This window comes from Benincasa hispida, chromosome 2 (assembly GCF_027475165.1).
Source record: "Benincasa hispida cultivar pf3 chromosome 2, pf3_genome.v1.1, whole genome shotgun sequence".
NCBI classification, from domain to species: Eukaryota; Viridiplantae; Streptophyta; class Magnoliopsida; order Cucurbitales; family Cucurbitaceae; genus Benincasa; species Benincasa hispida.
The window spans coordinates 62,126,988-62,139,184 of record NC_143479.1 but is presented as its reverse complement, the minus strand read 5'-3'; the positions used below and the strand labels follow the sequence as shown (position 1 = coordinate 62,139,184).

The 12,197-nt window shown below is 34.0% G+C and overlaps 1 protein-coding gene and 1 non-coding gene across 16 annotated transcripts in view; both read right to left on the bottom strand.

Annotated features, from left to right (window-relative positions):
* Nucleotides 1–11,131, bottom strand: part of LOC120071392 (villin-2-like) — a 28,702-nt gene extending 17,571 nt beyond the window's left edge. For 4 of the 15 annotated variants that reach the window (XR_016527833.1, XR_016527834.1, XM_090311183.1 and 1 more), the window contains exons 1-2: nucleotides 10,560–10,935; nucleotides 10,123–10,400 (exon numbers count right to left, since the gene is read on the bottom strand). The gene's annotated coding sequence lies outside the window, so the exon portion shown is untranslated. Of the gene's footprint in view, nucleotides 1–10,122; nucleotides 10,401–10,559 lie in introns of all 15 variants that reach the window. The other 11 variants (XR_016527838.1, XR_016527836.1, XR_016527835.1 and 8 more) reach the window with 11 other exon arrangements.
* Nucleotides 10,599–10,762, bottom strand: LOC120072405 (U1 spliceosomal RNA). Its single transcript, XR_005480465.2, has one exon. It is a non-coding gene; the product is annotated as a U1 spliceosomal RNA (small nuclear RNA).
* Nucleotides 11,132–12,197: the final 1,066 nt, after the last annotated feature.

Here is a 12,197-nt window from a genome sequence, read left to right as displayed (position 1 = left end):
TTCAAATTCAAAACCTAATTTCGAATTTGAACAATTCAAATCTCCTCAATTCATTATTCCAAGATATATATTTTATGAGCTAGTAGATGGACCTTATGGACCTACAAATCATGAGCTCCAGTGATTTGAGATTAATTGGCTAAACTCTTTAGATGAAATTTAATTAATATTTGTTAACTACCGAGACACACCACTATAGCTCAATAGTTGCACTCCTCTCACTGTAGATATATTTATGTCCATTTTAACCATAATCAGTAAGTCGATCCTTCAAAGGTCTTTCATATTTTCAGCTAGGTCAAAATTACCGTTTTACCCCTTTAAACACGCCTTGCTCTTTAAGCTCACGCCGATCCTCTGTTGAAAAATTTGGTTTATAGTTCAACTTATAAACGATATCCCTCTCAATCATGAGAGGGCGGGGCCCCATTGTTCAAAACCAAGAATCAGTGCTTAAGAGAACAATATATTTGCTAACCCTAAATCGGGTAGAAGTAAATTCCATTTTGCAGAACTATGTTCCCAGCTATCTATCTGGTCTTATCCTCAAAATGGGAGGCTTATTGAGTAGTGTTGTTGGACTACTCTCACCTATGCAGATCAAAGGATAATCCCGAATAAATAGGAGTTCATAGTTAATTTAGGATTAAGATCGAGTTACCCTAGGTTAGTGAGTTTGAAATAGTCAGTTTTAATAGTAAACGGTCATTATAAAAAAAGTGACTATTTCGAGGTCTGGTCTTATGTAAACTCAATGCATAAGAAGCCCTCACTGACATGTCTCCACATGAATGATTTTGGGATCACCTCATTTGTATTAGTATACAAAATAGGCTGCATCCAATAGTGTTACTAGGATGAGGTACCCAATCTCATCCATATACTTATAGACCATTTTGGCTATATACTAAAACTTGATCCTCTTTATGTCGCCAAATAAAGTTAAATTATAGTCATGGATTCGTTTATTGGATTTTTATAACCGAATGCAATATCAACAACAATTTATTGAATAAAATACTCAATAATACTTTTATTGAAAAAAAGAATATGTTAATAGTATGTACGGACTGCGAGTTTAGGACATTCCCTAGATCTTCACAGCTCGAAAGGAGTTATATTCTTCAAGTCTTTCGAGCTTTAGTCTTTGTAACTTCAGATCTTTAGAGCGCTTTGACCTTCAATTCTTCCAGCATCTAGAAAGCTGTAAACTTGAGATCGATCAGAGCTTTACTCGTCTGGAATTCAAGGAAGTTTTCTTCTTCCACGTCTTCAATCTTCAGAAGGTTATAATATTGAAGTCGATCAAAGCTTTAGAGTCTTAAATATTAAGAGCTTCAAGTTTTCAGAGTTTTAGTACTTCGTCATCAATGCTTCCAACCTCCCCCTAAATGAAAGAGCAATGCCTAAAAGAGGATTTCCATGGGCTTTAAGTGAGCATGGGCCCATTGTTGTTGAGCCAAATCTTTAATTTGGCTCAAATTTTCCACGGGCTTGAATTGGGTTGAATCCGAGCGACTTTAATTACTCAACCTGATCCAACCTATAATTTCCATAATGGGCCTGGGCTTTCGTTGATGACCTGGCTACATGTGGTTAGCTGAAATTTCTCATTCGACAACCCAAACACCCCCTCTGTTTGGTAGAAAATCTGAAAGCAGAAATTTAAATACAAGCGATCCAATTAAAATAGAGTTGTATTCCATATTTTCACATGTGTTTGGTATCAAATTCAAACATTGCATTCAAATTTAAACAATTGTTTAAAATGTGTTTAATACTATATTTATAAATCATAATACAAATTGTAGTCACCCCCTAATATTTCGTTGACAAAAAGCTATCATTAATTTATTTATGAATATGATTTATGTTGAAAAAAAATTATATAATTATTATTTCGCAGTGTTATATAATTTATAATATATTACATAACACATATATTATTTTTTTAAAAGTAGTGTGAGTTTATAACATAACATACTATATTTCTAAATGTCTTTATATTTATTTAATACAATTCCGCATTTTAGAAATTTAAAATTCAAAATCTGAGTATAACGAAAACATTAAGATATTGTTTTCAAAAGTTACACTATCTGGATCCCAGAATCTTATTTTTTTAAAAAAGTGGAGTGAGTTTATAACATGACATACTATAAATGTTTTTATCTTTATTTAATATAATTCTGCATTTTAAAAATTAAAAATTAAAAAATTGGATATAATGAAAACATAAAAATGTTGTTTTCAAAATTTGCACTATTTGGATAACAGAATCTGAATAGTTTTCATAAATAGAATTTGGGTAGACTGTCAAACACATTTGATGAACTTAGTGAATCAGAAAATATAAAATAGAATTCGGATTTTCTACCCAATAGACCTAAACTTTTCAAAACAAAGTTAAAAAATTATCTATAATCCCTCATCTCCCTTCCATCTCCCATTTGCTTCAATATATGGTTTATGTGGTCTAGCACTTCCCATTTCTCTTTTTATCCCCCTTTCTTCTTAATTAGTATATCCTCTTACATCTTCCTTAATCTTTAAAACTACCTCCATTCAAATTAAAGTATATATACTCTTCACCACGATCAGATCGTAGTATTTTTATCTTCTTACCTAACAAGTCTTCAACTTCAACCTTATACTCCTTGAACTTGTCAAGGGCTTCAGACTTACATTGCATTAGGTAGAGATACCCGTACCATGAATAATCATCTATAAAAGAGATGAAATATTCATACCCACCTCAAGCCTTAACATTCATCGGACCACAAAGGTTTGAATGTACAAGCTCTAAGGCTTTCTTTGCTCTGTAACCTTTTCCAGTAAAAGGTCATTTGGTCATCTTGCCTTCGAGGCATGATTCACACACTGGCAAGAAGTTTTCTTCTAAACTCTTTAGAAGTCCGCTTTTTGCCAACTGCTCAATCCTATTGAGGTTGATGTGACCTAACCTTAGATGCCAAAGATGGGCATTTTCCTTAGTAGAAACCTTTGGTCTTTTAGCTGTTGTTGTTGTAGTGAACATTTCAGTATTAAACAAGGTCTTTATGACTAATGGCCTTAGTACATATAAGTTACTTTCCATTGAACCATAACCAATCTCCATTCCATTCTTGAAAATAAAACACTTTATTCTAAAAAAAGAAGATGGTATACCTTTGTTCAATGAGACAAGAAATCGAGATTACGTTCCTCTTATTATGAGGAACTACGAAAACATTATCCAGTAACAGATAACGTTTCTTGTCAACAAATAACTTCAGTCTGCCTACAGCAATAGCTGAAACAACCTCACCATTACCGACTCTAAGAGTCATCTCTCCTTGTGGCAACGTTTTCCAGGAACTAAATCCTTGGTAAAAGGAACTGACATGATTGGTAGCACTCGAATCAAGGATCCAGGCAGAATCATCATTCTCTACCAAACACGTCTCCAAGATCAATAAATCAGATTTACTCTCTGTCCTCCTCTTTTGAAAAGTAGTTGGATTAGTGTCAGAACAACTGACACTACTGGTTTCGTCATCCATCCCTTTGTGCTCGAAAAATAAGAATTGATGTTCAAAAAAATCTTGCAACGAGTCCATGATCTCGCATGCAATGACCATATTCTCAACCCTTTTCGCCAAAACATCAAGTATGTTAGCCAAAATGTGAAGTCGGGCCAATGAATTAGCCTTCATCCAAAACTCATATGCATTACGAACACTTTGCGGTGCATCAAGGGTCAGGACTTGAGGACATCCCTCAACCATGAAATATTCAAGGTCGTTTGCCACGAAATACATTTTACACGATTATTTCCACTATATGTAATCGGTCATATTAAAGGCACTAAATAGAAATACTAAAGAGTTGCTAAAAAGAAAAATACATTAACTTACGTTAGGTTTTAAGCAAATACCTGTTGTATAACAAACAACATCCAATAAGGTTTTAGCAAAACTAATATGAACCCCGTGTGACATCTAGTTTCGCAATGACGCTTCAAAGGTTTAGGATAAAGGTTGTCGAAGAGAGGTCAATTATCCCTCCTCTGAATTGAGAAGTTCTCAACCAGTCATTAATACCAGAACAACTCTTATTCCTATAACGACTAGCCATCATTGATTTGGTCAAGAGATCATTAACTTACTTAAAAATCTCCCGTAAGTGTGACCCGCCATTTTAGGCCCTAGAGATCCGCCCCAAGCAGCCAATCCGAAGGGGAAAAATCCGATTGGGGAAAAACCTAAAGTAACCCTATCCATTTTCTGGAGTTCACCTTGATCTTGACCAACTACACAAAACCCATCCGAAGGGGGATGCTCCCAGGGCACCACGAGGGAGTACAGGATGATCTCACGATGTGAACCAATGATAAAGATCGTAGGACGTGTTGACACACACCCTTCACCCACTTACTATAAACACTCTCTCCGTCCACCTTGATATTGACTAATGCAAACACCATCCGAAGGGGGATGCTCCCAGGGCACCACGAAGCCAAGCATGAATCTCACGATGTGAACATACAAGGAGAAACGTGTGTGGAATCATAAACGTATCAGAGACATCTCTTCCTCCCATAGAGTATTTTATAACCTAGAGTTTAGTTTACTTAGAAAAAACATGGCTAAGGATTTTAACTAAGTGACTTTTAGGTTTGCCCAAGAGTAACTTTTACCTTGGATTGTTAAACAACTTTTGATCATCATCCATTAAACTCTTTAACGGAGACTTTGACCAATTGTCGCATGCTTGTAAAAAATATATCTAATTCATCTTTCTAGGTAGGTTCCTAGGTAGGGGTGTTCCATTTTCGTCAGCTTAAGAACTCCAGCCTAGACAAAACTCGCCTTAGACAAAAAGTCCCTTATAGATAGATTTAAAGAAAATTTAATCTTTTATGACAATCAATTTAATCCTCCTAAACCGATTTTAAAAGATTAATCTAGGTTACTAAACTCTTTAGAACCAGTGAACTTAAGTTCATCTCATTCAAATTTTAAAACCCTTTTAAAAGAGTTCACCCTAAGTCCACATGCTAGTATTTCTTATTGATTTTAGTTCTAATTTCCTTTATAATACTTATAAACGGAAACAACCAAAACCACAACGCAAAGCTAACACATGATGATGCATGATAATGCTCACTGCATGCAAAATATAACTCTCATATTTCATGATGCATGTGCATGCTTTCATGTAATTTCTTCATGCAATATTATAAAACTTATAATACATGATGCATGAATGATTGCACGACCTAATGTGGGTTTTTAAACTATATGTCAAACACTTTGCCATATAAATACCATACATCACATGTATAATAAACAAAAGTTGATGAACCGGGTAAAATTGCCTCAAATCCTAAAAAAAACAAGCTAACTATTACAAAATTAAGGAGTCTTCGGTTCAAATAGGCGAACCGGGTCTTGAACCGTTCGGGTGAAGCAACGCGTCTCCACTCATCGTGCACCAAAATCCCCGCGTTTGTCTACACGAAAGAACAAACACTTTGCTCTATCGTTTAGCAACAATCGTGTACCTTTTACTAAGCGATGAAGAACGAGGTACACGATCGTCATGCGCGATCCACACAATGCACAGCTCTATAATATCATCTAAATGACTACGATGCAGCGAAGCATCATCGTCTAAACGATCGTTGAGCGAGCGCCTTCGTTTCGTATATTGCGTGATCGTGTAGTAGTGACTATGCGATGAGGCATCCTAACTACACGATCGTCTAACTTCAGCGTCTATGTGATCGGGCAACCAACGCTACGCGATAGAGTAAACGATTTACCCCATCGTTTAGAATTAGCTAAACGATCGTTTAGTAAATACTACACAATCATATAGAAAAATCTACACAATCGTTTCGATAAATCCCAACGATCGTTTACCTGAGGCTACACAACACGACCAACTCTTGGTCTTCTTCTTCGTTGAGAACTGCATCTCCATGCTTTGAAACTTCATCACGAACGACTCAACTAACTCAATACTCTTTGAATTACAGCCTCGATAACATATTAATTATGCCCAAAAACACAGGGGCCCTTACAAATTAACACTTTGTAATTGAACAAAAGCTTTAAACAGAGGCAATTAAACCCGTAAACATTCATCAACGCCATCCACAAAAGCATTTAACAATTAAACACAAATGCAGAAAACCCACCATGACTGTAAACGAAGTTCAAAACAGAATTGAAATTTGGAATATCAGAACAACTTAGCTCTGATACCAATTGAAGGAAATCAGACACAAGGATTTCCATGAGTAGCAGAAGGATCTTTCCAAACTTCAATTGTATATGACATTACAATTACAATCATAAACGGAAACATACAGTTATGCATAAAACAGAAATTACAACTGTGTCGAGTTGACTATGACACCACCAAAAAAGTCACCTCAGTATTCTCGGTGTGAGAATCCAAAGTATGGGTTCTTTGTGGACTTGGTTAGAGGCAGAAAATCGGAGGAAGAACAATCGTGTAAACGATTGAGCAAGTGGGAGATGAAACAACCTATCATATAGATCGATGCCCAATCGTTTAGTAAAAGCTATGCGATCGTCTAGAAAAAGCTATGCGATCATCAAGCTCATTGTCCAGATGTGTGTCTATCGTGTAAGAATACTCCACGATCGTCTAGCTAACTCCAAGCCATCGTTTAGTAAATTTGATTTACTTGACAACCATCCATGAGTAATTTCCAAGATTGGAAATCTCAAAATAATACATTCAAATCTTACTAAAACTACGAAAACATTTTTCCTCTCACGGTTACCATGAAACCACCAATAACCTCTAACTCAATTGGTTATTAGAGAAAAAGATATAATTATCCAATAATTAATATTATTATAAATATAAATGGTAACTAAATTACCATGATATCTTTATAACCTATAGTTTTAATATTTCATCTCATGAAACATATAAACCATAGCTCTTTTTCTATTCCATGGCATTTTATGTAAAACTCATTTACAACCCTCCACTTGATGTATCTCGTACACCACACCGATCATATCATATATAATCGAATTACCTCTTAACAATTTGAACATTTCAAATCAATACCAAGAACTGATCCTCAACTTGAATCCATTGAGCTACCAAGGGGACCTTATGAACCTGTAGCTCGAAGCTCCAACGGTACGTGAATAACTGACTAAACTCTTTAGTCACGGGATCCACCATCCGTTAACTATCAGGCACTCCACTAAAGACCGACAACTGAACTCTCCTTACTACAGATATATTATGTGTCCATCTTAACCAATCAACAGAGAGACACCCCTTTACAGATCGCTCGTAAGTATAGCTCGGCCATTAACCGTTATGCCCCTGTAGTTACATATAACTCCATAAGTACCATTGATCCCTCTAATGAACATAAGTCATAGTTCTACTATAACTGAGTCCTCTCTTCCATTATGTGCAAGCCCCGGAATCAGCCCTTAAGGGAGAAATCTATCTACTTACCCCTACTTCGGCGAAGGAGTGAATTCCATCTTGTGTAATTGGGTTCCCAGCTCCCAAATCAGACAAGTCCCCAAAAAGGTAGGCATGTTAAGTTGGCAATCTGGCCACTCTCATCCATACTAATCAAATGACCGCCCTCAAAAGCAGGAGTTCCCATAATACTCAGAATTGAGGTCATGTCACCTATGGTCATTTAGATGAGATGTAAGTCTTCAGTATCAACGACGTTATATATAGAGACGAATCATCTCGTGATCCGGTCTTATGCAAACTCTTTGTATAGGACACCTCCGCTCACATGTCTCTACATGAATGATCATCTACCATCTGTAGTATTTTACAACACTTGTAAACCCCTACAAAAATGGGTCGTATCCGTAGTGTCACCAGGATCAGGTATCCTACCTTAATTCTTATATTACAGACCTATTTAGGTTATCACTTTAAGGCATGATCCACTTGTATATCCCATATACATGCTTAAGTTTACATAAGATAACCATGAAGCTTTGTTTATTGGATATGAGTAAGTGTCAGAATGAAATAACACTTATTTTATTCATAAAACAATGTGTATAATTACAAACAACGAGACTTCAGGAGAATTAGGACATCAATCCCAACAATCAATGCTTCAAACCTCCCCCTAAAAGAGCAATGCCTAAAAGAGGATTTCCATGGGCTTTAAGTGCGCATGGGCCCATTTGTTGTTGAGCTCAATCTTTAATTTGGCCCAAATTTTCCATGGGCTTGAATTGGATTGAGTTCGAACGACTTTAATTACTCAACCCGATCCAACCTATAATTTCCATAATGAGACTGGGCTTTCATTGATGACCTGGCTACATGTGATTAGCCGAAATTTCTCATTCGACAACCCAAACACCCCCTCTGTTTGGTAGAAAATCTGAAAGCATAAATTTAAAAACAAGTGATCCAATTAACATGGAGTTGTATTCCATATTTTCACATGTGTTTGGTAACAAACTCAAACATTAAATTCAAATTTAAACAACTATTTAAAATATGTTTGATACTATATTCATAAATCATAACACAAGTTGTAGTCACCCACTAATATTTAGTTGACAATAAGCTATCATTAATTTATTTATGAATATGATTTATGTTAAAAAGAATTATATAATTATTATTTTGCAGTGTTATATTATTTATAATATATTACATAATACATATATTATTTTTGAAAAAGTGGAGTGAGTTTATAACATAACATACTATATTTCTAAATGTCTTTTTATTTATTCAATACAATTCCACATTTTAAAATTTTAAAATTCAAAATCTGATTATAACGAAAACATTAAAATATTGTTTTCAAAAGTTGCACTATCTGGATCCCAGCATCTTATTTTTTAAAAAAGTGGAGTGAGTTTATAACATGACATACTATAAATGTTTTTATCTTTATTTAATATAATTCTGTATTTTAAAAATTTAAAAATTCAAAATTTGGATATAATGAAAACATAAAAATGTTGTTTTCAAAATTTGCACTGGATCACATAATCTGAATAGTGTTCATAAATAGAATTTGGGTAGATTGTCAAAAACATTTGATGGACTTACTGAATCAAAAAACATAAAATAGAATCCAGATTTTCTACCAAATAGACCGAAACCTTTCAAAACAAAGTTAAAAAATTATCTATAATCTCCCTCATTGCCCTTCCATCTCCCATTTGCTTCAATATATGGTTTATGTGGTCTAAAACTTCCCATTTCTCCTTTTATCCCCTTTTTTCTTTAATATATCCTCTTACATCTTCCCTAATCTTACTACCTCCATAGCAAGAATACAGAGAATAAGGGAACGACCAAAAGACTTTGGAACTTTAAATGTTCTAACAAAGTTGTAAATTAATGTGTTAATAGTCAAGAGACACATTAAGAATTTAAGAGAGAGTTCAATAATTTTTTTGAACCAAGAAATTAGTAATAAATATGTTGTAGAATGTTCTTGTCACATTCTAAGAGTTTTAGATACATATTTCCAGTTCGCCAATAAATATACAAGAACTTCTCACTTGTGTACTTTTACGGCAAACCATTTCCTGAATTCTTTATTCCAAGATAGCCCCTCCCAAAATGCAATTCCTTTGAGACTAAGCTTATACTAACTACTAAAACATACATCATGTCACAAATGAATCATTTGAAGGTCTTTTGCAGAAATATTCTGGTACTATCAAGCAAACATAATTTACTAAGAGGCAGATGTTGGTATCCTGCATACTTCATGAAAAGTAAAAATATGAGTTTAGAAATGCTTTTGATTTTTGCTTTTAGAACATTTCAACCTCCTTCCTAAAGAGAAGCGATTTTCATTTTTGTAATTATCATGTTCATGAACAAACTAGTGCATAATTTCCTTTGCAAACAACACTCTCAAAATATTCTCCCATAAAGGATGCATATTATGAAGATTTTGGCAGCTTACTCACAAGAGTACATATATGAAAAGGAGAAACAATTTCATTCTTGAAATTTTGGTACAGATGAACCAATACCAATGGTATTAATGCAGAATGACTCGTTCCTATAAAATGAATTAATGCAAAATGACAGTCTTAGAAAAAATAAAATAAAAACTAAACTTACGTCAGAGCACTTCACCACTGCGTTAGTAATATCTCACCCATCGCGAACCCTATTACGAACGACTGATTGGCCCAATCATTAAAATGGATATCACATTAGGGCTCCAATTACCACTGCATACAGTCGGCAAAAAAGTTAGTTTTCATTCATTTTCGTTTTTACAAATGCCTCTTCCAATTCTAATTTTTCCTTATTTTGTTGCAGTTAAAACTAACAAATCCCCACATTGCACATGATGAACAAAAAGTCCTCCCTCCACGTTACGTTCCATTTACATCCTATTTGACATTTTAGGAGGAAAAACAAAAAAACCAACCTGGGGTCAGGAAATTTAACATACGCTAAATTGTAAACGAATGGGAACAGTGTTGAAGCAATTGTTTTAAAAGGCAAAGATGAAATTCACCTAACAGTAGTAAAGGAAAGAGAATAAATACCTAAAAGAAGATGAAGACATTGATAAACTGAGGAATTTGGAAGGGGCCGCGCGAACGCAGGCCCCCACTGCCACAAATTATGACGTAGGCTCTACCACTTTGGGCAGACCTTAGGCGAGCACCCCTCCGGTATGTGCAATGGAGGTCACCAACCTAGGCCATGGACCTTGCTGATCGCCCATAAACCCCGTCCAGGTAAGTATGTTCAAATGCTTGCCATTGTCCTCTATTAATAGCGCTTTGTGAAGTCCCTGCCGCCAGTTCCGCCGATGTGGGACTTCTCAATTATCTGCTCAGTTATTGTATGCTGTTGAGGTAAAAAAGACCAAAAATACTTTATCCGCGATTGGTTTTTAGCTTTTAGCTATTGTGATATTTTTTTCAGAAATATTTGAATTTTTTAATAAAGTTTGAAAAGTGAAAGTAAGTTCTTATAATGCTTGTTTTCAAACATTAAAAAAATTAGTCGACTAATTTATAAATATAGTAAAATATCCAATTGACACTGCCTATCAATATCCATCACGGTCTATCTCGGATAGATAGTAACATTTTGTTATATGTGAAAATATTTCTAACAGTTTTGTCATTTAAAACATTATTCTTCTTAGAAATAACACTTCTTAAAACTTCTTTGATAATCATTTTTTTTTTAAATTAAGCACAATTTAAAAGAATTCAAATTTTTCTTTCATTTTGAAAACATGGGTAAAAGTAGATAACGAAACAAATAAATTTTGAGGCTATTTAGAGCGTTGAGTTTGTTACCTTAGTATGTGGTTATTGTAATTTGTTGGGTTATAATAGTCGATAGAGTTAAATAATCTATGTTTGAGGTGCAAGTATGTTAATACAGATTCAAAAAGTTTGCGTTTGGGATGCGGATTATTTTAGTCTCAATTTAGGGTTTATATGTTTAGGTTGTTGATTTGTTTAACATGGAATTCTTAAGTATGAATTTAGGTTTTAGGATTATTTTCGATTTTTTTTTATTATACAAGTATTGATACATTAAATATCAATTTTTGTAAATATAAACAAAAACATTTGTTCCACAAATTTTAAAAAATGTTAGATTTTAAGTTGCTTTTTTCTCTATCCATTTGATCATTTTAGGGATGCACAAATATTGTTTAACATTCACAAAATATATGGGATCAAGTTAAAAATCCATATCATCGACTAATGGAGAAAACTCCATATTTGGAAGTGTACAAAAGCAACCAATACTCTAAGCACATTATATTGCACAAAAATGTAAATCTTGGCGTGATAATTGTCAGGTATAGGTCACCACCATAATTACACACAAAAAATATTGTCAACTTAGTTACGTAATTTAAAAAAAAAAAAAATATGGTAGATTCTCATTCAAAAGTAATTAAAGAAGAAATATTGATCAAGAGTGTTTTTCGAGGAGGAGCTTGCAATACTAAAATAAACTATTATATTATATGAATTGAATTAAAATGCATAAATCGTTGTAAAAGGTTATGTGGAAAATTTCTTATCTTATTCTCTGGTTCAAATTTATGAATGACTTTCTTTTAACATATATACACATTTTTCTTACTTTAAATTTTGATGAGACACATGAAACAAGTTATATATTACGGTATATTTGAACTGATTAGGAAA